Source organism: Rhinoderma darwinii, unplaced genomic scaffold, assembly GCF_050947455.1.
Source record: "Rhinoderma darwinii isolate aRhiDar2 unplaced genomic scaffold, aRhiDar2.hap1 Scaffold_447, whole genome shotgun sequence".
NCBI classification, from domain to species: Eukaryota; Metazoa; Chordata; class Amphibia; order Anura; family Rhinodermatidae; genus Rhinoderma; species Rhinoderma darwinii.
In genome coordinates, this window is record NW_027463914.1 from 121,480 (window position 1) to 149,302 (window position 27,823).

Below are 27,823 nucleotides of genomic sequence, written 5' to 3' on the forward strand. Positions count from 1 at the left end.
CAGGTGCAGCTCTTTAACTTACCTAAAAGGGAGGGCGGAGAGAAGACAAGGAAGGTGAATGAGCTGTTCCAATGTGAAATGCCGGAAACACAGACACACAGACGACACAAAACAAGAGGTGGCAATGTATTCATTAATTGCATTTAATCAATTAGCTCATTATCACTCATGCATTGTCCAACAGGTGTTGAAATAATGGGATTAAAAGGGGAGATCCCTTCAGAAAGACAGAAACAATGGCAAACACAAAAAACACTTTTGGAATCTGATTTTAGTCAACACATAAGGAAAGGGTGCACCGGTCCTGGAAATACTTCAATACCAGGTCAATGCGTGGAGTGGACAGAGCAAGCTCTATTTCCATCTCCCTGTTCTAAAAATCCATTTAATATATGGTCCCCAGATAGGGGACGTATCAGATATTAAACTGATAAGAACAGATTTTTTTTTTTTTTTTTATTAAACCATTCAGGTTTTTTTGAATAAAACCGAGAACTGTAGTTGTTCAAACCACCTCTCTATTTTTCAAAAAATCTCATCACTCTGGTTCATTATTTTATTTTTCCATCAAATACAAGATAAATCAAACAAAATTCCTCAAACTAAATACCTCCATTTTAACATTCGCCATATCCCTTCCGCATCCATACCTCTTTCTAGATCCCATTTATAATAAAAATACAATTTAGCCAATACCATACTAACCACATCCTCCATCTCAAATACTTCTCTTTTATACACATTCAAATTCCTCGTATTCCACAATACCTCTTTCACGCAAGTCAGAAAAATCCACAACACTCTATCCTTTTCACTACCCAAACTACACAAACCAAACAAGACAATTTCATACGTCAAACTCTTCAAACCAGTCAATTCTTCACACAACCCACTCAACTTTTTCCAAACATCCTTTGCATGCTTACACGACCAAAACACATGACTCACATCCTCATCATCCCCACAACCTTCTCTCGGACACCTTTCAGATGCAACCAAACCTCTTCTTTTCTGCACACTCCTTACAGGCAACACTCCATGTACCGACATCCATAACAAATCTTTCTGCTTATTTGACACATCATACGTAACAATCTTCTTCCACACAGACTTAGACTCCATCGAATTCAAACCATTTACAGAACACATCACCTTATTCATACACATACTTCTCACAAAATTCTTTTCACTCAAAAATCTCTCCATTCTTACATCCTCTAGCTGGAACTTTTTGATAAATTTTTCTACATACAAATACCACCCTGAGCACTGAAAAGCAATTGGTTTACATAAATTTCGTTTTTCCCACCTTAGACGCTGAATCACCGTTCCAGCTAGGTACTTAGACATTCTGGAAGCCTTGGATTCCTTAAATAAAAGCTCTACAAAAAAACGTACACAATTAATTCCAATGAAAATCTCCAAATTTGGGAAATCAAGGCCTCCATTACGTCTGCTTTTCATTAGAATTTCTCTCCTTGCCTTCTCAATCCCGCTCCCCCATAAAAAAAGGAACAAAACTCTATTCACTTTTTTTAACATAGCAACAGCAGGAGGAAAAACCAGAGCAACATATAAAATCATAGGTAGAATAATACTTTTGACTATTAAAACCTTCCCCGAAAAAGAAAGATCCCTCATTCTCCACATTTCCAACTTTCGCACAATCCTACCACCTAACTCATCCCAACTTTCTCTCCCTTTCAGCTCATCATCAAACACAATACCCAAAATTTTCACACCATTCACCTGTTCCATATCAGAATCACTCACTCGCTCATTACTGAAAAATATTTTAAATTTGCTCTTACCCCAATTTATTTTAAAAGCAGACGCAATACAAAACATATTTACAATCAACTTCACTCTGGACATATCATACACTGAATCGCACAATACACAAATATCATCCATATATCCCAAAGCTTTCACACGCTTTCCATCACACCCGGGCACCACCAAACCTTTCACAACCTTATCATTTCTAATCATTTGCAACAATGGTTCAATCGCACAAATAAATAGGATGGGAGACAACGGACAACCCTGTCGCACACCAGACATAATACTAAATGATTCTGAAAAAAAACCATTCACCTGCACACAACTCTTTGCATTCGCATATAAATTCTTCAACAAACTCACAAACTGAACCGGAAAACCCATTCTCTCTAACACTTTAAACAAAAACACATGCGCCACACGATCAAACGCTTTCTCAAAATCTAACGCACACACAATCACCTTCTTATTCCGACCCTTACAATCCTCAAGCATGTCCCGCACCAACGCCACATTCTCATGCAATTTCCTTTTCGGTACCGCACATACCTGATCCTCATCAATCACACACCCAATCACGTCTCTCATACGATTCGCAATCAGCTTAGCAAAAATTTTATAATCCGTATTCAACAAAGTAATTGGTCGCCAGTTTTCTAACCGTCTCTTATCTCCTTTTTTATGCAACAGAACTACCATACCCTTCTTCATCACATCACACATATTCGTCCCAGAAAACAACACTCTCATAACATCAATAACATCCTTCCCAATTATATCCCAATATTTCCCATAGAAATCAGCTGGTATTCCATCGATCCCTGGAGACTTATTTTTAGCCATACTTCCCACCACATCCTTTACTTCACCATCCATAATCTCACCAAGCAAAGGCAAACATTCACTTTCAGGAACAAAATTACACACAATATCCAAAAACTCATCATCATCACCCAGATCACACTTCTTCACATCATACAGTTGTTTATAAAAATCAGACACCACATCAATCACATCCTTACCAAACACCTCTTTATCATCCTTATCCAATAATACATTCATTCCACTTTTCCCACCACACATTTTTTTAAAGAAAAATCTAGTGCACTTCTCGTGATTATCTCTAACCTCCACCTTAGACCTAAATATTATTTCTTTCCCTTTCTCTCGGAACCACTCCTTAATATCTTTTTTTGTTTTTTCCAAATCGTGTCTTACATCCATACCCAAATTTTTACATTGTTGAAGGAACGTCATCCGCATATTAAAGCGTGAATATTGCAATCTTTTCCTTCTCGCTCTTCTATACCCTATCTGTCTAAAAAACCCACCAATCTTTTTTTTCACCCATACCCACCATTCACACACATTAGAGAAAGAACTTTTCTTCCTAACCCAAAACCCATATTTTTTCCCAAAACTAGTTTTTACCCTTTCATCACTCAGAAAACTGACATTCATCTTCCATACCCCTCTACCATAAAATAAATTATTTATAACAAAAACCCCCAACAAACACTCGTGATCTGAAAACCACACTCTCTCCTGCGCATAATCTACACATTTCATTGCTGAAGTAGAAAAAAAGAAAAAGTCCAGACGAGAATCCGTTCTTCCGTCATCGGCATGGTAAGTAAATGGACCTGGTTTCCTGGTGACAGCGTCCTGCAAAGCAAAGTCCTGCAAAATTTTATTCCACAAACTTCCGGTAGCGTCCACATTAGACTCTGTGGATCCAGCTCGGGCCTGCTTCTCCAGGATGCAGTTAATATCACCAACAATAATAACAGGAACTTTACCATGTAGAAAAAATTTTAAACTATCAAAAAGTGCCAACCTATCAGTTTTCACAGCATGGCCATAGATATTAATTAGCCTAAACTGCCACCCCTTATAGGCTAGTAACACGCAGACACATCTTCCTTCCTGTATAATTTGAGTCTGTTTGATGACAAACTCATTATTTTTAAAGAGAATACCAATTCCATCATTCCTATTTGTGGAAGAAAAAGACCAGATTGCTTCCCCAAACTTCCATTCTTCTTTCCTTGGCATTTTTGACAAACCACATTCTTGTACGCAAACAATGTCACTGCCCTTAGAGGCCAAAAAGTCCAGGACTGCAGCACGCTTGTGAGCAGAGGAGAACACCCGTACATTTTGAGAGACAATCTTTAATCTCAAAGACATGCGGGCATAGTATGGTTAGTGCAAAGGAAAGCCATGAGATAACCAGAACATATCACGTCCCAGGGAAATACATAGCTCTTTCCAGATTTGCCACATTGACTTCACTGAGGAAACCTTCCCCAGGAGAGCTGGGTACTTCTGAGGCCACCTCAGATGACTTAGGGCTAGAACTAGAGTCACTGTCCAGCAATGAGAAGGGATTTGCATGAGCAGAATCTTCCAATAAGCCTATCTTCAGTCTCTTCACCGCCTTTCCAGACTTCCCCCTTTTTGAGACCACTTTATGAAAAATTTCAGCACTAGTGGCACTAGGCATCCTGGCCTCCTTCTCGTCCTCCTCCGATATTGACCACTCCACTTTAGCTGAGTCTTCCATTTTTGATTCTGGGCTAGAAAAAGACAAAATTTGCATACTTGCACCATCATCAGGGGAAGCACACCCAATAGGTGGCGCTGTGTCTTCACCTTCCATAGGCATAACCCCAGGTGTTTCATCAACACTTTGCTCTGCAGGAGGGACCACACCCAACTCCATGCTGCTAGTATGTGAGGTTAGAACCTCTCCTAATCCAGCTTTCCCAGGGTCCTGAGAAGCAGCCACAGAAACACTGCCAGCTGGCTCTGAAATTACCTCAGAAGAGGCAGCAAGGGAACTTGTTGTTCTCACCTGTCTGCCCCATGTTCTTCTCTCTTGTCCTAAGAAAGGAAACACCTTTGGACATTTCCTACAGGTATGACCAGGCAAACCACAAATATCACACCTGGATGGGGAAATACATGCACTAGCCTCATGTCCTGTTTCTTTGCAATTTCTGCAAACTTTGCCTTTGCATGCATCTTTGGTATGCCCGTAGGAAAAACATGATCTACAAAAGCATGGCATATCTTGGTAGTACAGATATCCCTTATTCCCACCAATGGAAAAGTTAGCAGGAGGATTCATCACTCCTCCAATACAGCTGGAGTCAGGTTTCAGCCTGACCCAGTACTTGATATCACCATTAAAGACTCCCCATAGGTTCTTCTGCTCCACACCTCCTCTAACATGGGTACAGTAATGAGCTAAAAAAGCCCTGACCAGCCTTCTATCCAAAAATGGGTTATACATATGAATTGTTATACATTTCTCCACTGTAGAAAAAAGAGGTTGCACTTCAATGGATGTTAATGCCTCATGCATGTGTTTTTCCTTTAGCAACTGAAAAACGTTTAAACAGTAGGCGGCCTCAAAAAAGGATACATCATATGTAGCAATATTGCTGAAAGCTTGGATACAGAATACCTCTACCAACTTAACTCCAGCCAGGTCCAGAAGGATGTTCTCAATGATATGTCCAGTATCAACTTCGTCTCTCCTCTGCTCATTCACCACGAAACGGATAGTGTTACGCACAGCTGCCATCTTGAAATGGAATGCCCAACGGCACGATGATCGCTCCCAAGAACGTCGGATAGGACTCCACGAAAGACCGAACCCCCGGCCCAGACCAGGCAATAAACCTGATCTGAGCCAAAAGGCCGAGAAGCGATAACCCGAACGGGCCGCGCGTTGCCCGAGCCTGCCCGATACTGCTGTTCAGCCCTTGCAGCGATTCAGCCTACTTCTAGGCAATTCCATGGGGCCCTGCAGGCTCACACACTCACAGCTACACGGGAGGTGAATAAAGGCCGGAGAGGAAGCCAGACAGGATTTGCTTCTTTTGCTTGCACCACAATGCAGTGCTGAAAGAGGAGGAATCTACATAAAAACGCCTTCCTGGCAACGCCCAAATGCCCTGCTGCCATGCAGATAAACACTGGCAGCGGCAGCAAGTGCATGCCCACAGCCACCCCTTGTTCCTTCACACCTTGTATCAGCTGTAATCCAGTCCAGTCCAGTGCTGCCTGCTGAGCAGCACTGACCAACACTGCCTGGGCCCAGGCTTTTATCTCTGAGGCCCCATTATGATGTCAGAAAGCTGGCTCTGGCTCCTCAGGGCTCCACTATGACACGTGCAAAGTTCCGTCTGAACTTTATATAAGACGGTGCGGCTCAGTCAGTCACTCAGTGTTGCCTGAGAGGGCAACACTGCAACAGCCGGCCGCCAGGCTGTCTTTTTTTGCACAGCTAGTTGCCTCCAGGAGGCCACAAGAGGGAGACAAGGGACTGCAAAATGGAAAATAAGCATCCACCAACTTTACAGACAACTTCTCCTTGCTCCTACAACCTCCATCCTTGCACAGTTTGTTATTCTTCTAGGTAACATAGTAACAAATCCAAATTGCTTCTCTCTTTGTAGTCAAGCAAGGCTTTGTTGCAACTGCAATTCTTACTCCTTCTTGAAATGTAGGGACGACAGTACATTCCATCACATCCATCTAGTGTACACAGGTAGGTCCATTGTGGCGGGCGGGCGGGCGGGCGGCTTTAATGGCTGTTTGCTGTTCCCCTACTCCACTCCACTATTTGACTGTGGTGCTGCATCAATCAGTGGCTGGCTCAGGTGCAGCTCTTTAACTTACCTAAAAGGGAGGGCGGAGAGAAGACAAGGAAGGTGAATGAGCTGTTCCAATGTGAAATGCCGGAAACACAGACACACAGACGACACAAAACAAGAGGTGGCAATGTATTCATTAATTGCATTTAATCAATTAGCTCATTATCACTCATGCATTGTCCAACAGGTGTTGAAATAATGGGATTAAAAGGGGAGATCCCTTCAGAAAGACAGAAACAATGGCAAACACAAAAAACACTTTTGGAATCTGATTTTAGTCAACACATAAGGAAAGGGTGCACCGGTCCTGGAAATACTGCAATACCAGGTCAATGCGTGGAGTGGACAGAGCAAGCTCTATTTCCATCTCCCTGTTCTAAAAATCCATTTAATATATGGTCCCCAGATAGGGGACGTATCAGATATTAAACTGATAAGAACAGATTTTTTTTTTAAGTTGGCTACCCCCTCGCGGGGGTGTCAATGATTTATTACTTAAAATTCAAAAAATATTTACAATGAATTACAGCTTTTTACAATGAATTACAGTAATAAAATCAATTTACATAAAAACACATAAAAGGGGACATGGTGGCAAATTCTTATATATTGGAGTTCCATTCTTTTACAAACCATTTATTTGAAAGGGTGGCATTTCTTTTTTTATCTAATAAATAATAAATGTACATCTCGCTAAAACAAAGACCTAAAACATCGTCAACAGATAAAACATCGTGCTTAAAAATCAGGATGTTCCTGGCCTTCCACAGAGCTTCTTTTACGCAGTTCATCGTCTTCCATGCAATAGTCTTTTGGTTCGCGGTTGGGCATCCAAAGAGTCCATATAAAATCATTTCGTAAGTCAAGTCCTTTAGGTCTGCCATCTTCTTCATTAGAGGGAATATCTTTATCCAAATATGTTTAGTAAAATCGCAAGTCCAAAAAATATGACGCACGGTCTCCTCAGCCTGGCAGCCTTCCCTCGGACAGATGGCAGACCTCGCGAATCCTCTCCTGAATTGGAATGCCCGGCATGGAAGACATTGATGAACGCAGCTCCAGGCCAGGTCCATCTGTGTATTAAAAAGATAAAACACATTAACCATTTTGAAGATAAAAGCACAGCGTTCATTATTAAAATTTTCAATATTAGTGACGACTTCATTTCCTCTTATGTCTTTTATAAGTTTCTTACTGTTTATCATGTCATTAAAATTTTTCCCTTTAAAATTAAACAAGGCCACTATTTTCTCTAAAATCACGTAATTTGCTGGTAGATTAAAAGCATAAGGTGAGGTTAAAACAATTTCAAACCACCCCATCCTTCGCATAAAAAACCCAGTATTAAAACGTAGAAAATAAGACCAATGATGTTGTTTAAAAAGAGAATTAAGACAGAAACAAAAGTACTTGATTAAAAGAAACCTATTAAAATCTGGAAAGTCTTTGCCACCCTTTGGTTTGATTTTCATTACCGTCTCACGTTTAAGTTTCTCCATTCTGGAACTCCAAAAGAAGGTAAAACAAGCTTTAGTAATTTTTCTTAATAAAACCGTGGGAGGAGGGAGAACCATGCTTAAGTATAAAAGCAAAGGTAAAATTATCGTTTTAATTATTAAAATTTTTCCCTCCATGGTAAGCTTCCTCATGTTCCACATGCATATTTTTTGATTTACCTTCTGCGCCACCATGTCCCAACTGATAAAACCATTGTCGTACCCACTGAAGGAGACACCTAAAATTTTAATATTATCAGACACAGGAACCGGTATATCTCTAAGAGCCATGCTTCCTATGTTTAAAATATGACTCTTGCTGAAGTTTACTTTAAAACCGGAAGCACAGCAATAAAACTCGATTTGCCTAAGGGTTCTCTGAAGCGACAGGGCGTCCCTACATAAAACCACCACATCATCCATGTACCCCACTGCTTTGGCCTCTACGCCGCCTCCCCCGGGCAGGGGGACTCCACGGATACACTTATCGCGGCGAATTGCGCATAACAGAGGCTCCAATGCACATATAAAAAGCAGTGGGGACAAGGGACACCCCTGCTTCACCCCAGAGTTTAAAAATACGTCCTGTGTCTTAAAACCATTCACTAAAATTTTGCTGGTGCATTCTCTGTAAAAGGCTTTAATAGATAATAAAAATCCTTCAGGTATACCCATACGTTCTAAAACCTTAAAAAGATAAAAATGAGAGACACGGTCGAACGCCTTCTCAAAGTCTATAGATAAAATGGCTAATTTAACTTTTCTAGACCTCGTGTCCTCAATCACGTCTTTTATTAGGTTTAAATTATCCCAGATGCTGCGGCCTGGCACCCCACACACCTGGTCAGAGTGTATAATGTGGGGTATTATGGCTTTTAATCTATTTGCACATATTTTAGCCATAATTTTATAGTCGCTATTTAGAAGGGTTATTGGTCTCCAATTCTTTAAAACTGCGATGTCACCCGTCTTATACAGCAGGGAGACCTCACCCTTCCGCCAGGACTTAGGCAGCATCTTGGAATTAAAAACATCAGAAAAAAGGTTAAAAAGATCCTCTTTTAAAATGTCATAAAATTTTACATAAAACTCACTGGGTATACCGTCCGGTCCGGGAACTTTCCCTGTTTTAAAACTCTTAACAGTTTCTAAAACCTCCTGCTCCGTCAGCTCCTGTAATAAAAAATTCTGGGAGACAGGGTCTAAAACAGTAGTAATCTCCTTCAGTGAGTCACGCATAAAATTATGATCCACAGTCTTAACATTAAAAAGGTCAGTGTAAAACTCATGAACTTTACTTAAAAGACCCTGTACATCTGACACCCCTTCTATATTTTTGATAATTGCCTTTTTGTTATTTATTTTCTTAAAAAAGTACCTGGAGCAGGTCTCGTTCTCCTCCACATGTTGTATTTTTGAACGGAATATAATCTCTTTACCTTTCTGCTCCAGGCACTGGGCTATCTCCTTTTTCAAATTGGTGATGTCATCTTTAACGTCTATGTCATGATCTTGCATTTTGTACAGGGTCTGCAGACGGGTATTGAGAATTTTAAAAAAAGCGTATTTCTCTTTGGCTTTCGCCACGCTTTTCTTAATAAAAAAATCTTTTATTTTCTTTTTCATTTTCTCCCACCATGCACTGATGGGAGTACGTGTGTCTCTTACCCGCCTGCTTTCTTGGTAAAATTCAATAAAATCTGCTAAAACCTGTGGATCGTCTAAAAGGGAAACATTCATCTTCCAGGACTTTTTACATACAATATTATTAAGATCATGCTTTACTTTAAAAGATAAAAGCCTGTGATCTGAAAACACATTGGTTAAAACTTCACAATTAAAAGGCAGTAAATTTTCAGAACAAAAGATAAAATCAATCCTGGAGCTACAGGTGGCGTTGCTCCAGGTAACGCCGGCTTCCTCTGGACTGCTCCTGTTACATTCTTTGTATATGTCTTTTAATTTAAAATCAGTCACGATATCCTTGAGCAGTCCAGAGGTCTTGTCATAGTTCCTACTCGTACTGTTGGTAAGCCGGCGTTCTCCTCTCAGGATACAATTAAAATCACCTGCGAGGAAAAAGGGCTCAGATGTGTTGATAAAAAGCGGTAAAATCTCCAGCATCCTCGCTCTTTCGTTCTTTTCTGGTGATCCGGAAAAATTTAAAAACTGCCACTTTACACCATCAATAAAAGCTTTAACCATTAAAATACGTCCTGGTAAGATTTCTTGAATAAAATCAATTAAAACGTTTCCCTTAAAAAGAATGGCGACCCCTGCTGATCTGGACTCGTTGGATCCAGACCAGACGGATGGACCATACTTCCAATCCTTTTTGTAATTTTCATATCTCATTGTATGGGGAATGCCGCACTCCTGCAGGAAAAATACAGAGGCTGCCAGGCAAGATAAAAAATTGAAGAGAGCAACCCTTCTCACTTTTGACTTGGCGCCCCTCACGTTGAGGGAGATTCCCATGAGCTCAGACATCGTGGAGAGTTAAAGCAAAATTCTGATTTTAAAATAATAAATAATAGGCGTACTTAAAATCAGATTGCTCCTCCACCAGCAATACCCGAAACCTCACTTGAACTCATGGCCCCGCCCTCATCCGACTCAACTGAAAAGAGGGACGAGGCAGGAGAAGAACTACTGTCGCTGAGAGCTGAGCCAGCAACACTCACCTCGTACACGGGGAGCCCAGACTCGCACAGCCTCACCTGGGTCTCTCTCGGTTGACCGACTGGGTCCATGTCTGGTGGGTCCCCCAAGGGCCCCGCCTCTCCCCCCTGGGCCCGTGAAGGCCGGTCTAGAGGGGGAGGTTGTGCGCATGGCGGGGTGTCCGATAATACGGAGGGAGCAGTGCCCGTCCTCCTCACCAGTGCAGGCGAGGAGGGGGTCCCAGGAGGAGCCACATCTTTCCGCACGGACGTATCCATCTGCTCCTCCCCTGTCTCCCTCCTACTGGCACGTTCTTGCTTCCCCTTTTTACGGGGACCCACCTGTACCCAGTTTTCTCCTTCCGAGTCGGTCTCTAGAGACCCAGGATTAGGAGCAGGCCCGGCACCGCCTGAGCAACCAGCCGTCTGGGATGCCACAGATTCATCGATGGCCTGCTTCCTCTTGGCCTGCCGTTTTTCCTTGGCGCTGGGCTCCATTTTATCCCCTGAGGTTACTGGCTGAGAGGCACCTGTTTTCGCTTCGGCTGGCCGTACCCTTGAAGCCCAGGTACCTCTCTGCTCTTTCGCCGCAACAGCTTGTTCTCCTCCTTGAGGACGGGACTGCTCTGCTGGTGGAGCACGTGGGGGCACCTCGGGTTGCTCATCTTCTTCGCCTCGGTACCTATGTGGACAAGCATAATAAAGATGAGCAGTTTTTTGACAAAAATTGCATTTTTTCTCTCCTGTACATTCTCTCATTGTGTGTTGTTTACTTCCACAGTTCCTGCAGGTGACATCGCAGTTAAAACTGGTATGTCCATAGGTACCGCAGGCCCTGCAGAAGTTTGGCATTCCTGAGAAATAGAGGTCGCCATTCACATTCCCAAGTTTAAAACGAGCAGGTGGTAGCTTCGTTTCTTGGGTGGAGGGGTCCTTTATTAGCGTAACAATAAATTTCCATTTGACGGTCCACACACCGCACTCGTTCATAACTCTCCCCAGCAGCTTAACGTTCTTAAAGTATGCAGCAAGAAACGCTGCCACTTCCTGATCTTTCACGTATGGGGAATACATTTTAATCACTACGAGTTTGGTTACTTCAAAAGCGTGTTCAATTACCTGGACTCCCAAGGCCATGAGTTCACCTTGTTGCCTCTCAGCTTTTCCCATGGCATCACGGAGGATTCCTTCTCCCATAAAGGTTACATCGTACACTCCACGCCTTGGGTAGTCCTGGATCGCCAAAATCTCGTTCTTGTGGACCGCCAACCGCTTTTCCAAAATATCGTGGACAAGGAACTTGAGACCACGAGGACCGCCTCCACCCTCTGCCAAGATAAATCTTGCAGTATTCCGCAACCGGGCGTATACCGGCACCGCATCAGGTCCGCCTGCCATTTGCGTGGCCAGGTCGGTACCGCACAGCTTGCGCTGCGCCCTTTGGGTTCAAGGAGACACACCAAAGGGCTGGGGGGGGATCGCAACTCGTTGCTCAGGACTAAGCCTCTCTCCCAAATAGCAGCACGGGGGTGAAGTCCAGGCGAACCTGGACGATCCCCCGAGGCCGAGAGAGAGGGTACCTGAGCACCTTCTGACTAAAAACCTCCTGTATAAATACACTTGGTCTTAGCCAAAAGGCCGAGAAGCGATAACCCGAACGGGCCGCGCGTTGCCCGAGCCTGCCCGATACTGCTGTTCAGCCCTTGCAGCGATTCAGCCTACTTCTAGGCAATTCCATGGGGCCCTGCAGGCTCACACACTCACAGCTACACGGGAGGTGAATAAAGGCCGGAGAGGAAGCCAGACAGGATTTGCTTCTTTTGCTTGCACCACAATGCAGTGCTGAAAGAGGAGGAATCTACATAAAAACGCCTTCCTGGCAACGCCCAAATGCCCTGCTGCCATGCAGATAAACACTGGCAGCGGCAGCAAGTGCATGCCCACAGCCACCCCTTGTTCCTTCACACCTTGTATCAGCTGTAATCCAGTCCAGTCCAGTGCTGCCTGCTGAGCAGCACTGACCAACACTGCCTGGGCCCAGGCTTTTATCTCTGAGGCCCCATTATGATGTCAGAAAGCTGGCTCTGGCTCCTCAGGGCTCCACTATGACACGTGCAAAGTTCCGTCTGAACTTTATATAAGACGGTGCGGCTCAGTCAGTCACTCAGTGTTGCCTGAGAGGGCAACACTGCAACAGCCGGCCGCCAGGCTGTCTTTTTTTGCACAGCTAGTTGCCTCCAGGAGGCCACAAGAGGGAGACAAGGGACTGCAAAATGGAAAATAAGCATCCACCAACTTTACAGACAACGTCTCCTTGCTCCTACAACCTCCATCCTTGCACAGTTTGTTATTCTTCTAGGTAACATAGTAACAAATCCAAATTGCTGCTCTCTTTGTAGGCAAGCAAGGCTTTGTTGCAACTGCAATTCTTACTCCTTCTTGAAATGTAGGGACGACAGTACATTCCATCACATCCATCTAGTGTACACAGGTAGGTCCATTGTGGCGGGCGGGCGGGCGGCTTTAATGGCTGTTTGCTGTTCCCCTACTCCACTCCACTATTTGACTGTGGTGCTGCATCAATCAGTGGCTGGCTCAGGTGCAGCTCTTTAACTTACCTAAAAGGGAGGGCGGAGAGAAGACAAGGAAGGTGAATGAGCTGTTCCAATGTGAAATGCCGGAAACACAGACACACAGACGACACAAAACAAGAGGTGGCAATGTATTCATTAATTGCATTTAATCAATTAGCTCATTATCACTCATGCATTGTCCAACAGGTGTTGAAATAATGGGATTAAAAGGGGAGATCCCTTCAGAAAGACAGAAACAATGGCAAACACAAAAAACACTTTTGGAATCTGATTTTAGTCAACACATAAGGAAAGGGTGCACCGGTCCTGGAAATACTGCAATACCAGGTCAATGCGTGGAGTGGACAGAGCAAGCTCTATTTCCATCTCCCTGTTCTAAAAATCCATTTAATATATGGTCCCCAGATAGGGGACGTATCAGATATTAAACTGATAAGAACAGATAAGGTTTCAACAAAATTTTATTGACAAATATTCACATACATAGAATGCAATTTTTACAAAATAAAATTCCGTAATAAAATGCTGTTAAATAAAATTCCGTAATAATAAATTTGTTTATACATTCAATTGTCCAATAAGATTAGTAATAAAACGTTTTTAATACATTTCATTAAAAAACCTTTTTATAGCATAAAATTCGGTACTAAAAATGTTTATTTTTAATACATTTCATTAAAACGATAAAGGCAATATATTTTCAACGAGAAGAAGGTTTCTTTAAAAGTATGACAATGGCAGGATAAAACATCATAAAACAAGCAATAAAATCACAATTATAAATACATGGATAATTTACATAATAATTGTGTTCCATAGAGACAGACACCACATGGATGCCGCCTCTTTTGCTCCGAGATGTTTTTTGTCTCTTAGATAATATACATATAATTCACTCAACGCGATTTTAACACAATCTTTAATATCAATAAAATCACGTTTAAAAAGAAGAATGTTCCTAACCTTCCAGATGGCATTTTTAAAACAATTAATAATCATCCAGCAGATCATCTGCTGTCTGAATGATGGGCAGGTAAAAAGGCCATAAAAAACGTACTCGTATTTAAAATCGTTAAGACCGCAAATCCATTTTAATAAAAGGCCAGCCTTCCTCCAAATCTCCTGTGCATAGTGGCAGTTCCAGAATAAGTGCATTACCGTCTCATCATTTCTGCACATATCTCTCGGGCACTTGGCTCTCGCCACCAGTCCTCGCCTGTGTTGGAACTCACGTGTAGGGAGGCACTGGTGCACGATCGCCCAGGCAAGGTCCTTATGCACATTTGCAAGGTATTTCCCAAAAACATTCCGCCACACTTGCTTGGACCTTGCCTGTGAGAGATTGGAAACTGCCACCATTTCTTCTCTGTGTCTACACGCCACTGACACCTTCCTCTGGTCCCCCAATATATCAGGCTCCAACTCATGGAGGCTCAGGAGCCTGACAGTCTTCTCCAGCACCACGTAGTGTTCTGGGGGACACAGGAGCACAGGAGAATTTAGGGAGATACGAGACCAACGCTTAAAAACCATGCCCGCTGCATATTTTAAAAAGCAGCTAAAAATGCCATCGGATTTAAACATTTTAAAACAGAAGCAGAAATATTTGATATAAAAAAATGTAAAAAGGTTAGGAACATCTCTCCCGCCATTGTCCTTACATTTATACATAAAATCACGTTTTAATTTTTCCATCTTGGAGCCCCACAGAAACATAAAACAAATGCGTGTTAGCTTTTTAATATATAAAATGGACGGAGGGAAAACCATGGCCACATAGAGCATTATTGGGATTAAAACCATTTTTATAATTAAAATTTTCCCCTCCATCGTGAGGCTCCTAAGATTCCACATTAAAACCTTCTTCTCTATTTTTGCTATCACTGAGTCCCAGTTAGAGGTCCCATTGTTCGCCTGATTAAAAACAATGCCTAAAATTTTAATCTGGTCCTTCTGCATTCTGACTCCTGGGGTCAGGGAGGAATCCCAGCCTCCTATATTAAAACAATCACATTTATCAATGTTTAGTTTAAAACCAGAAGCCTCGCAGAAAAAGGTGGTGTTCCTCAGCGCCCTCCTCATGGATGTTGAATCAGGGCATAAAATTGTTACGTCATCCATGTAGCCCAATACCTTTATTTGGTTACCCCTCCCACCAGGTATCGGGGCGCCTCTGACTACTTTGTCACTTCTGAGCATAGCTAACAGGGGCTCCATTGCGCATATAAATAGTAGGGGAGACAATGGGCACCCTTGCTTGACTCCAGATAAAAGAGGAACACCTTTAGTTAAAAATCCATTTACAGAAATTTCACTAAAACAGGACCGATATAAAAGCATAACACGACTTATCATAAAATCAGGCACCGCCATCTTTTTAAGAACCATAAAAAGGAACTCATGGGACACTCTATCAAAGGCCTTTTCAAAGTCTAGTGATAAAATAGCAAGATTTTGGCCTCGATCTTTAAAATACCAAATAACATCTCTTAAAATATTAAGGGACTCAGTGATAGATCTACCAGGTACCCCACAGACCTGGTTTGGGTGGATTAGCTTACTGATAAAAGGTTTAAAACGGACCGCTATCAATTTGGCTAAAATCTTGTAGTCTACATTTAAAAGTGTAATGGGACGCCAATTTTTCAGTTGGTCCTTTTCACCTTTTTTAAAAATTAAAGACACGATCCCCCTTCTCCAGGAAGGGGGCAGCTCTTCAGTGATAAAAACCTCTTTGTACAGTAAAATCATATCCTCTTTTAAAACATCCCAAAAAGTTAGATAAAATTCAATAGGCAACCCATCCTCCCCAGGGGCCTTTCCCGCTGAAAAACTTTTAAAAACAGATAAAAGTTCCTCTAAATTAAGATCTCGGGATAAAACCTCCTGGTCTAAAATATCTAACTTAAAATCAAGGGAGTTAAGAGCATGATTTAAAAAGGATTTATCAATAGCTTTTTTACTAAAAAGGAGTTGGTAAAAGTTAAAAGCTGCATTCAACATTCCTCCCATAGAAGTCTCCCCTTCTAGGTTTAAAATAGCATCTCGCCTACCATTTACCTTTTTAAAAAAGAATCGGGAGCACTTCTCATCTTCTTCAAGGTGTTTTACATGGGAGTTAAAAATGATTTGTTTGCCTTTATCATCTAAAAATTTTTTTATTTCAGCTTTTAAATTTAAAATATCCGAATCCACCTCAAACCCAACATCCTTTAGTTTAAAAAGCACATGCAAACGCTTATTAAGAACATAAAACCACTGTTTCTTTTCTCTAGCTTTCTTCCTACCTGCTCGGATAAAAAATAATTTAATTCTGGGTTTAATGCCCTCCCACCAGTGCAGCATGGTCTCGTGGGGCTTTTTCTGTGATTGCCAGCACTGGTAGGTCCGCACAAACTCACTTTTGTTTTCAGGGTCCTCTAGGAGCGTGGTGTTTAACCTCCAGAGGCCCTTACTCACTTTTTGCTCTCCCTCCAGCTCCAGGGACACACTAAGGAGCTTATGGTCTGAAAATATATTTGTTAAAATCATACATTTTTGAGAGATAAAATCATGGGAAGCAAAAATAAAATCGATTCTGGAGCTCACTCTTCCATTAGACCATGTGGCACCTGCGTCTCCTGGCAAGAGTTCCCTCCAGCAATCGCGCAATTTAAAATCTTCAATAAAATTTTTGAGCAGGTAGGTAGTGCGGTCTTTTCTATTTGCATCCCCACCCTGCCGGCCTTCTCCTTCTCTTGTGCAGTTAAAATCACCTCCTACCAGCAGGGGGGTAGACCCAACACAAAACAGTGGTAAAATATTAAAAAGCTCTGCCCGCTCCTGTTTATCAGGAGGGGCATAGACATTTAAAATACGTATTAAAAGTCCATTAATGTGCAGGTGGGTTAAAATAGCTCTGCCAGGCATAATCTCAGTGACGGTTTGTATCGAAATAGAATGGCCACGGCAGAGCAATCCCACACCTGAAGAACGACAGTCATTAGCACCCGACCACACCGAAGGGCCCAGCTTCCAGTCTTTTTTCAAGTCCATATAGTCCATGCTGTTAGGGATTCCACACTCCTGCAGTAGGCAAAAATCAAAGTCCATAGTCTGTAGAAAAGAGAATAAAGCAGCCCTGCGAACAGGGCTCTTTAGGGACCTCACATTTAGCGAGGCAACTTTCAGAGGAATACAAGGCATAGTTATTGTTAGGCGTCAGTGTCCACCTCCGAGGAATCCGACTCCGATATAAATTGGGAGCCAGACTCCCCTGTATCAGGGGATGCAAACTCCAGGATTTTCCCAGGGTCAGAGCCAGATATATGAATCGACCCGACTCTTCCCCTGAACTCACTCTCATCCGAGCTGCGGCATATTGTCTTCCTCTTTATGGTGGGCACATCTTCTTCTCTTAGCCTTTTCCCCGTACTCGTCAGGTCCATCCTTGATTCCTCCTCCCCATCACTGGATGTCACCTCCGACTCCTGGCTGTTGTCATCACCATCGCGAACTCCGGCCGCTGCTACCTCCGGTACGGCTGCAGGTATCTCCGGGTCACTCATCTGCTCAGGGCGCTCAGGAGCCTGTGAGGTCCCCTCCTTCTCTCTCGTCATCTTGCCTACTGCACCTGAAGCCGTCAATGCCCGACCCCCTGTTGGCGTAATAAGAGGGTCAGACTCGGGCTTCTCAGTCGGTCGGAGGCAGCTGGTGGCAGGGAGGTCCAGCGTGGAGCCCCTCCTTCTAGATCCCTTAATTGGATCATCACCAGCCACCACCTCTGCCCAGTCCTCCTTTGACGGCACCGAGGACCGGCGAGATTTCCTACCAACCGACTCAGGTATGGAGCTCGGGGCCTTCATCGCAGAACCAGAACAGCCCTGCTCCGGCCCTTTGGAATCCCCAGGACCACCCTCCACTCGTGACTTGGAGGGTCTTGGTCCTGGCCCTTCGGCGGGTGCCGTTTCCGGGGCATTACCAGCAGAGTCCGCACCTGTTGTGGACTGCTGCCCTGGCCCTGGACGGGATGGACCAGGCCTAGGCCCACCCCTCAATGACTGCGTTCTTTTAGGACAGTCTTTATACATGTGACCTGCCTCCCCGCACAGATTACATGTTGCTCTGGAACTGCACTTGGCGGCCACGTGCCCCAGGCCTCCACATTTGTTACAGCGAACAACACGGTTTTCACTGCATGACTCTTTTGTGTGCCCATATTTTTGGCAGTTCCAGCAAAACCGGGGCATCTGGGGGTAAAACAGGTATCCCCGGTTCTTCCCAATGGCAAAATTCGCTGGAGGGTGCACAAAGCCACGTATGCCATTGGGGTCTTGAAAGAACTTGACAAAGTACTTTCTCTTTCCGTTCCAAAATCCCTCAGCATTTTTTACTTCATGCGAGAAGTGAATTTCCTTGCAATAGCGCCCTAGGAATGTGTCAATGTCCTTGGCGGGGACAAAGGGGCTATGCATTACCACGACCAGTGGAATAGACTCTTCTCCGTAGAGGAGAGAAAAATGAAGCCCATCTAGGCGCTCATCTGTCTGGTCGGAACCAGACAGGGCTGCACAGATCGTATCGCAGCAGGCCGCGGTGCAGAAGGAGATGGTATACCGACCGCGGCCTTCCTGGTCATTCAGACACAGGATATTTTCCCGTCTGAGGCCGAAGGAGCCAAGCAGGATTTCCCCTACTATGAATTTCAGGTTCTTCCGCTGGCGATGTTCCTCTCCGACCTCGATCCGGATGGTTTGGCGTAACTGGGTCTCCCCAGTTACAAACCCATAGGTGAACGGCATTCCTGCTTGTCCCAACAAGTTTTTCCGCCCTTCTAGGCCGTCCAGCGCAAGCTGTCCGCCTAGCGATCCCTTCCCGTTGTCTGAGGACTAGTCCGACTACCCAATAGCTGCAGGGGGGTGAAGTCAAGGCGATAAACCAGTGACGATCCCCCCAGGCCAAGTAGCCGGGTACCCCAGGCACCTTCTGACTGAAACCTCCTGTACGAATACACTTGGTCGCAGCCAAAAGGCCGAGAAGCGATAACCCGAACGGGCCGCGCGTTGCCCGAGCCTGCCCGATACTGCTGTTCAGCCCTTGCAGCGATTCAGCCTACTTCTAGGCAATTCCATGGGGCCCTGCAGGCTCACACACTCACAGCTACACGGGAGGTGAATAAAGGCCGGAGAGGAAGCCAGACAGGATTTGCTTCTTTTGCTTGCACCACAATGCAGTGCTGAAAGAGGAGGAATCTACATAAAAACGGCTTCCTGGCAACGCCCAAATGCCCTGCTGCCATGCAGATAAACACTGGCAGCGGCAGCAAGTGCATGCCCACAGCCACCCCTTGTTCCTTCACACCTTGTATCAGCTGTAATCCAGTCCAGTGCTGCCTGCTGAGCAGCACTGACCAACACTGCCTGGGCCCAGGCTTTTATCTCTGAGGCCCCATTATGATGTCAGAAAGCTGGCTCTGGCTCCTCAGGGCTCCACTATGACACGTGCAAAGTTCCGTCTGAACTTTATATAAGACGGTGCGGCTCAGTCAGTCACTCAGTGTTGCCTGAGAGGGCAACACTGCAACAGCCGGCCGCCAGGCTGTCTTTTTTTGCACAGCTAGTTGCCTCCAGGAGGCCACAAGAGGGAGACAAGGGACTGCAAAATGGAAAATAAGCATCCACCAACTTTACAGACAACTTCTCCTTGCTCCTACAACCTCCATCCTTGCACAGTTTGTTATTCTTTTAGGTAACATAGTAACAAATCCAAATTGCTGCTCTCTTTGTAGGCAAGCAAGGCTTTGTTGCAACTGCAATTCTTACTCCTTCTTGAAATGTAGGGACGACAGTACATTCCATCACATCCATCTAGTGTACACAGGTAGGTCCATTGTGGCGGGCGGGCGGGCGGGCGGCTTTAATGGCTGTTTGCTGTTCCCCTACTCCACTCCACTATTTGACTGTGGTGCTGCATCAATCAGTGGCTGGCTCAGGTGCAGCTCTTTAACTTACCTAAAAGGGAGGGCGGAGAGAAGACAAGGAAGGTGAATGAGCTGTTCCAATGTGAAATGCCGGAAACACAGACACACAGACGACACAAAACAAGAGGTGGCAATGTATTCATTAATTGCATTTAATCAATTAGCTCATTATCACTCATGCATTGTCCAACAGGTGTTGAAATAATGTGATTAAAAGGGGAGATCCCTTCAGAAAGACAGAAACAATGGCAAACACAAAAAACACTTTTGGAATCTGATTTTAGTCAACACATAAGGAAAGGGTGCACCGGTCCTGGAAATACTGCAATACCAGGTCAATGCGTGGAGTGGACAGAGCAAGCTCTATTTCCATCTCCCTGTTCTAAAAATCCATTTAATATATGGTCCCCAGATAGGGGACGTATCAGATATTAAACTGATAAGAACAGATTTTTTTTTTTTTCAGTTGGCTACCCCCTCGCGGGGGTGTCAATGATTTATTACTTAAAATTCAAAAAACATTTACAATGAATTACAGCTTTTTACAATGAATTACAGTAATAAAATCAATTTACATAAAAACACATAAAAGGGGACATGGTGGCAAATTCTTATATATTGGAGTTCCATTCTTTTACAAACCATTTATTTGAAAGGGTGGCATTTCTTTTTTTATCTAATAAATAATAAATGTACATCTCGCTAAAACAAAGACCTAAAACATCGTCAACAGATAAAACATCGTGCTTAAAAATCAGGATGTTCCTGGCCTTCCACAGAGCTTCTTTTACGCAGTTCATCGTCTTCCATGCAATAGTCTTTTGGTTCGCGGTTGGGCATCCAAAGAGTCCATATAAAATCATTTCGTAAGTCAAGTCCTTTAGGTCTGCCATCTTCTTCATTAGAGGGAATATCTTTATCCAAATATGTTTAGTAAAATCGCAAGTCCAAAAAATATGACGCACGGTCTCCTCAGCCTGGCAGCCTTCCCTCGGACAGATGGCAGACCTCGCGAATCCTTTCCTGAATTGGAATGCCCGGCATGGAAGACATTGATGAACGCAGCTCCAGGCCAGGTCCATCTGTGTATTAAAAAGATAAAACACATTAACCATTTTGAAGATAAAAGCACAGCGTTCATTATTAAAATTTTCAATATTAGTGACGACTTCATTTCCTCTTATGTCTTTTATAAGTTTCTTACTGTTTATCATGTCATTAAAATTTTTCCCTTTAAAATTAAACAAGGCCACTATTTTCTCTAAAATCACGTAATTTGCTGGTAGATTAAAAGCATAAGGTGAGGTTAAAACAATTTCAAACCACCCCATCCTTCGCATAAAAAACCCAGTATTAAAACGTAGAAAATAAGACCAATGATGTTGTTTAAAAAGAGAATTAAGACAGAAACAAAAGTACTTGATTAAAAGAAACCTATTAAAATCTGGAAAGTCTTTGCCACCCTTTGGTTTGATTTTCATTACCGTCTCACGTTTAAGTTTCTCCATTCTGGAACTCCAAAAGAAGGTAAAACAAGCTTTAGTAATTTTTCTTAATAAAACCGTGGGAGGAGGGAAAACCATGCTTAAGTATAAAAGCAAAGGTAAAATTATAATTTTAATTATTAAAATTTTTCCCTCCATGGTAAGCTTCCTCATGTTCCACATGCATATTTTTTGATTTACCTTCTGCGCCACCATGTCCCAACTGATAAAACCATTGTCGTACCCACTGAAGGAGACACCTAAAATTTTAATATTATCAGACACAGGAACCGGTATATCTCTAAGAGCCATGCTTCCTATGTTTAAAATATGACTCTTGCTGAAGTTTACTTTAAAACCGGAAGCACAGCAATAAAACTCGATTTGCCTAAGGGTTCTCTGAAGCGACAGGGCGTCCCTACATAAAACCGCCACATCATCCATGTACCCCACTGCTTTGGCCTCTACGCCGCCTCCCCAGGGCAGGGGGACTCCACGGATACACTTATCGCGGCGAATTGCGCATAACAGAGGCTCCAATGCACATATAAAAAGCAGTGGGGACAAGGGACACCCCTGCTTCACCCCAGAGTTTAAAAATACGTCCTGTGTCTTAAAACCATTCACTAAAATTTTGCTGGTGCATTCTCTGTAAAAGGCTTTAATAGATAATAAAAATCCTTCAGGTATACCCATACGTTCTAAAACCTTAAAAAAATAAAAATGAGAGACATGGTCGAACGCCTTCTCAAAGTCTATAGATAAAATGGCTAATTTACCTTTTCTAGACCTCGTGTCCTCAATCACGTCTTTTATTAGGTTTAAATTATCCCAGATGCTGCGGCCTGGCACCCCACACACCTGGTCAGAGTGTATAATGTGGGGTATTATGGCTTTTAATCTATTTGCACATATTTTAGCCATAATTTTATAGTCGCTATTTAGAAGGGTTATTGGTCTCCAATTCTTTAAAACTGCGATGTCACCCGTCTTATACAGCAGGGAGACCTCACCCTTCCGCCAGGACTTAGGCAGCATCTTGGAATTAAAAACATCAGAAAAAAAGGTTAAAAAGATCCTCTTTTAAAATGTCATAAAATTTTACATAAAACTCACTGGGTATACCGTCCGGTCCGGGAACTTTCCCTGTTTTAAAACTCTTAACAGTTTCTAAAACCTCCTGCTCCGTCAGCTCCTGTAATAAAAAATTCTGGGAGACAGGGTCTAAAACAGTAGTAATCTCCTTCAGTGAGTCACGCATAAAATTATGATCCACAGTCTTAACATTAAAAAGGTCAGTGTAAAACTCATGAACTTTACTTAAAAGACCCTGTACATCTGACACCCCTTCTATATTTTTGATAATTGCCTTTTTGTTATTTATTTTCTTAAAAAAGTACCTGGAGCAGGTCTCGTTCTCCTCCACATGTTGTATTTTTGAACGGAATATAATCTCTTTACCTTTCTGCTCCAGGCACTGGGCTATCTCCTTTTTCAAATTGGTGATGTCATCTTTAACGTCTATGTCATGATCTTGCATTTTGTACAGGGTCTGCAGACGGGTATTGAGAATTTTAAAAAAAGCGTATTTCTCTTTGGCTTTCGCCACGCTTTTCTTAATAAAAAAATCTTTTATTTTCTTTTTCATTTTCTCCCACCATGCACTGATGGGAGTACGTGTGTCTCTTACCCGCCTGCTTTCTTGGTAAAATTCAATAAAATCTGCTAAAACCTGTGGATCGTCTAAAAGGGAAACATTCATCTTCCAGGACTTTTTACATACAATATTATTAAGATCATGCTTTACTTTAAAAGATAAAAGCCTGTGATCTGAAAACACATTGGTTAAAACTTCACAATTAAAAGGCAGTAAATTTTCAGAACAAAAGATAAAATCAATCCTGGAGCTACAGGTGGCGTTGCTCCAGGTAACGCCGGCTTCCTCTGGACTGCTCCTGTTACATTCTTTGTATATGTCTTTTAATTTAAAATCAGTCACGATATCCTTGAGCAGTCCAGAGGTCTTGTCATAGTTCCTACTCGTACTGTTGGTAAGCCGGCGTTCTCCTCTCAGGATACAATTAAAATCACCTGCGAGGATAAAAGGCTCAGATGTGTTGATAAAAAGCGGTAAAATCTCCAGCATCCTCGCTCTTTCGTTCTTTTCTGGTGATCCGTAAAAATTTAAAAACTGCCACTTTACACCATCAATAAAAGCTTTAACCATTAAAATACGTCCTGGTAAGATTTCTTGAATAAAATCAATTAAAACGTTTCCCTTAAAAAGAATGGCGACCCCTGCTGATCTGGACTCGTTGGATCCAGACCAGACGGATGGACCATACTTCCAATCCTTTTTGTAATTTTCATATCTCATTGTATGGGGAATGCCGCACTCCTGCAGGAAAAATACAGAGGCTGCCAGGCAAGATAAAAAATTGAAGAGAGCAACCCTTCTCACTTTTGACTTGGCGCCCCTCACGTTGAGGGAGATTCCCATGAGCTCAGACATCGTGGAGAGTTAAAGCAAAATTCTGATTTTAAAATAATAAATAATAGGCGTACTTAAAATCAGATTGCTCCTCCACCAGCAATACCCGAAACCTCACTTGAACTCATGGCCCCGCCCTCATCCGACTCAACTGAAAAGAGGGACGAGGCAGGAGAAGAACTACTGTCGCTGAGAGCTGAGCCAGCAACACTCACCTCGTACACGGGGAGCCCAGACTCGCACAGCCTCACCTGGGTCTCTCTCGGTTGACCGACTGGGTCCATGTCTGGTGGGTCCCCCAAGGGCCCCGCCTCTCCCCCTGGGCCCGTGAAGGCCGGTCTAGAGGGGGAGGTTGTGCGCATGGCGGGGTGTCCGATAATACGGAGGGAGCAGTGCCCGTCCTCCTCACCAGTGCAGGCGAGGAGGGGGTCCCAGGAGGAGCCACATCTTTCCGCACGGACGTATCCATCTGCTCCTCCCCTGTCTCCCTCCTACTGGCACGTTCTTGCTTCCCCTTTTTACGGGGACCCACCTGTACCCAGTTTTCTCCTTCCGAGTCGGTCTCTAGAGACCCAGGATTAGGAGCCGTCTGGGATGCCACAGGTTCATCGATGGCCTGCTCCTTTTCTGCCTTCCTCTTGGCCTGCCGTTTTTCCTTGGCGCTGGGCTCATTTTTATCCCCTGAGGTCGCTGGCTGAGAGGCACCTGTTTTGGCTTCGGCTAGCCGTACTCTTGAAGCCCAGGTACCTCTCTGCTCTTTCTCCGCAACAGCTTGTTCTCCTCCTTGAGGACGGGACTGCTCTGCTGGTGGAGCACGTGGGGGCACCTCGGGTTGCTCATCTTCTTCGCCTCGGTACCTATGTGGACAAGCATAATAAAGATGACCAGTTTTTTGACAAAAATTGCATTTTTTCTCTTCTGTACATTCTCTCATTGTGTGTTGTTTACTTCCACAGTTCCTGCAGGTGACATCGCAGTTAAAACTGGTATGTCCATAGGTACCGCAGGCCCTGCAGAAGTTTGGCATTCCTGAGAAATAGAGGTCGCCATTCACATTCCCAAGTTTAAAACGAGCAGGTGGTAGCTTCGTTTCTTGGGTGGAGGGGTCCTTTATTAGCGTAACAATAAATTTCCATTTGACGGTCCACACACCGCACTCGTTCATAACTCTCCCCAGCAGCTTAACGTTCTTAAAGTATGCAGCAAGAAACGCCGCCACTTCCTGATCTTTCACGTATGGGGAATACATTTTAATCACTACGAGTTTGGTTACTTCAAAAGCGTGTTCAATTACCTGGACTCCCAAGGCCATGAGTTCACCTTGTTGCCTCTCAGCTTTTCCCATGGCATCACGGAGGATTCCTTCTCCCATAAAAGTCACGTCGTACACTCCACGCCTTGGGTAGTCCTGGATCGCCAAAATCTCGTTCTTGTGGACCGCCAACCGCTTTTCCAAAATATCGTGGACAAGGAACTTGAGACCACGAGGACCGCCTCCACCCTCTGCCAAGATAAATCTTGCAGTATTCCTCAACCGGGCGTATACCGGCACCGCATCAGGTCCGCCTGCCATTTGCGTGGCCAGGTCGGTACCGCACAGCTTGCGCTGCGCCCTTTGGCTTTAAGGAGACACACCAAAGGGCTGGGGGGGGGGATCGCAACTCGTTGCTCAGGACTAAGCCTCTCTCCCAAATAGCAGCACGGGGGTGAAGTCCAGGCGAACCTGGACGATCCCCCGAGGCCGAGAGAGAGGGTACCTGAGCACCTTCTGACCAAAAACCTCCTGTATAAATACACTTGATCTTAGCCAAAAGGCCGAGAAGCGATAACCCGAACGGGCCGCGCGTTGCCCGAGCCTGCCCGATACTGCTGTTCAGCCCTTGCAGCGATTCAGCCTACTTCTAGGCAATTCCATGGGGCCCTGCAGGCTCACACACTCACAGCTACACGGGAGGTGAATAAAGGCCGGAGAGGAAGCCAGACAGGATTTGCTTCTTTTGCTTGCACCACAATGCAGTGCTGAAAGAGGAGGAATCTACATAAAAACGCCTTCCTGGCAACGCCCAAATGCCCTGCTGCCATGCAGATAAACACTGGCAGCGGCAGCCAGTGCATGCCCACAGCCACCCCTTGTTCCTTCACACCTTGTATCAGCTGTAATCCAGTCCAGTCCAGTGCTGCCTGCTGAGCAGCACTGACCAACACTGCCTGGGCCCAGGCTTTTATCTCTGAGGCCCCATTATGATGTCAGAAAGCTGGCTCTGGCTCCTCAGGGCTCCACTATGACACGTGCAAAGTTCCGTCTGAACTTTATATAAGACGGTGCGGCTCAGTCAGTCACTCAGTGTTGCCTGAGAGGGCAACACTGCAACAGCCGGCCGCCAGGCTGTCTTTTTTTGCACAGCTAGTTGCCTCCAGGAGGCCACAAGAGGGAGACAAGGGACTGCAAAATGGAAAATAAGCATCCACCAACTTTACAGACAACTTCTCCTTGCTCCTACAACCTCCATCCTTGCACAGTTTGTTATTCTTCTAGGTAACATAGTAACAAATCCAAATTGCTGCTCTCTTTGTAGGCAAGCAAGGCTTTGTTGCAACTGCAATTCTTACTCCTTCTTGAAATGTAGGGACGACAGTACATTCCATCACATCCATCTAGTGTACACAGGTAGGTCCATTGTGGCAGGCGGGCGGCTTTAATGGCTGTTTGCTGTTCCCCTACTCCACTCCACTATTTGACTGTGGTGCTGCATCAATCAGTGGCTGGCTCAGGTGCAGCTCTTTAACTTACCTAAAAGGGAGGGCGGAGAGAAGACAAGGAAGGTGAATGAGCTGTTCCAATGTGAAATGCCGGAAACACAGACACACAGACGACACAAAACAAGAGGTGGCAATGTATTCATTAATTGCATTTAATCAATTAGCTCATTATCACTCATGCATTGTCCAACAGGTGTTGAAATAATGGGATTAAAAGGGGAGATCCCTTCAGAAAGACAGAAACAATGGCAAACACAAAAAACACTTTTGGAATCTGATTTTAGTCAACACATAAGGAAAGGGTGCACCGGTCCTGGAAATACTGCAATACCAGGTCAATGCGTGGAGTGGACAGAGCAAGCTCTATTTCCATCTCCCTGTTCTAAAAATCCATTTAATATATGGTCCCCAGATAGGGGACGTATCAGATATTAAACTGATAAGAACAGATAAGGTTTCCACTCAGATCCGTCTCGAGTTAAATTTTAAACTTCAAATTTAAAGACTTGATCATCATTATGAAAAACCAAATATAATTTTAATTTCTCTCTCTTTTTTTTTTTTAAAGTAAAATTAATAAAACAAACCGTTTCTTAAAGCGATTACACCAAGCATATCCACAAGATGTTCTCGAAGATCTTGACCGTCCCATTCCAAATTTACAATACATGCCAACCAGGTTGGCACTTCATATCTCTCCAGAAAATCCGGTACACTCCCTCTCAAACAGGTTCGTACCCGCCTCCGAACCTTCTCAAAATTAATTTTATCTCTTAATCCCTCCACGTCTTTTACTAGTTTGTCTCTTTCTGCTCTATCTTCATCTGAAACTACATTTTGTTCCACAATTTTTCTCCTTTTTGTTTCATCACTTTTTTTAACTTCAACACTTTTCCCCGCTCCTCCCTTTTTCTGTGGCTTATCCTCTTTT

At 43.8% G+C, this 27,823-nt stretch overlaps 2 non-coding genes and 3 pseudogenes across 2 annotated transcripts; all 5 read right to left on the reverse strand.

The window, feature by feature from the left end:
* Nucleotides 1-288: 288 nt before the first annotated feature.
* Nucleotides 289-493, reverse strand: LOC142716120 (U2 spliceosomal RNA; annotated as a pseudogene).
* A 6,247-nt stretch (nucleotides 494-6,740) lies between these two features.
* On the reverse strand, nucleotides 6,741-6,962 carry LOC142716097 (U2 spliceosomal RNA; annotated as a pseudogene).
* A 6,527-nt stretch (nucleotides 6,963-13,489) lies between these two features.
* On the reverse strand, nucleotides 13,490-13,674 carry LOC142716090 (U2 spliceosomal RNA). Its single transcript, XR_012871383.1, has one exon. It is a non-coding gene; the product is annotated as a U2 spliceosomal RNA (small nuclear RNA).
* A 6,780-nt stretch (nucleotides 13,675-20,454) lies between these two features.
* LOC142716111 (U2 spliceosomal RNA) lies at nucleotides 20,455-20,656 on the reverse strand (annotated as a pseudogene).
* Nucleotides 20,657-27,189: 6,533 nt separating this feature from the next.
* On the reverse strand, nucleotides 27,190-27,374 carry LOC142716109 (U2 spliceosomal RNA). The gene has a single exon (XR_012871392.1). It is a non-coding gene; the product is annotated as a U2 spliceosomal RNA (small nuclear RNA).
* Nucleotides 27,375-27,823: the final 449 nt, after the last annotated feature.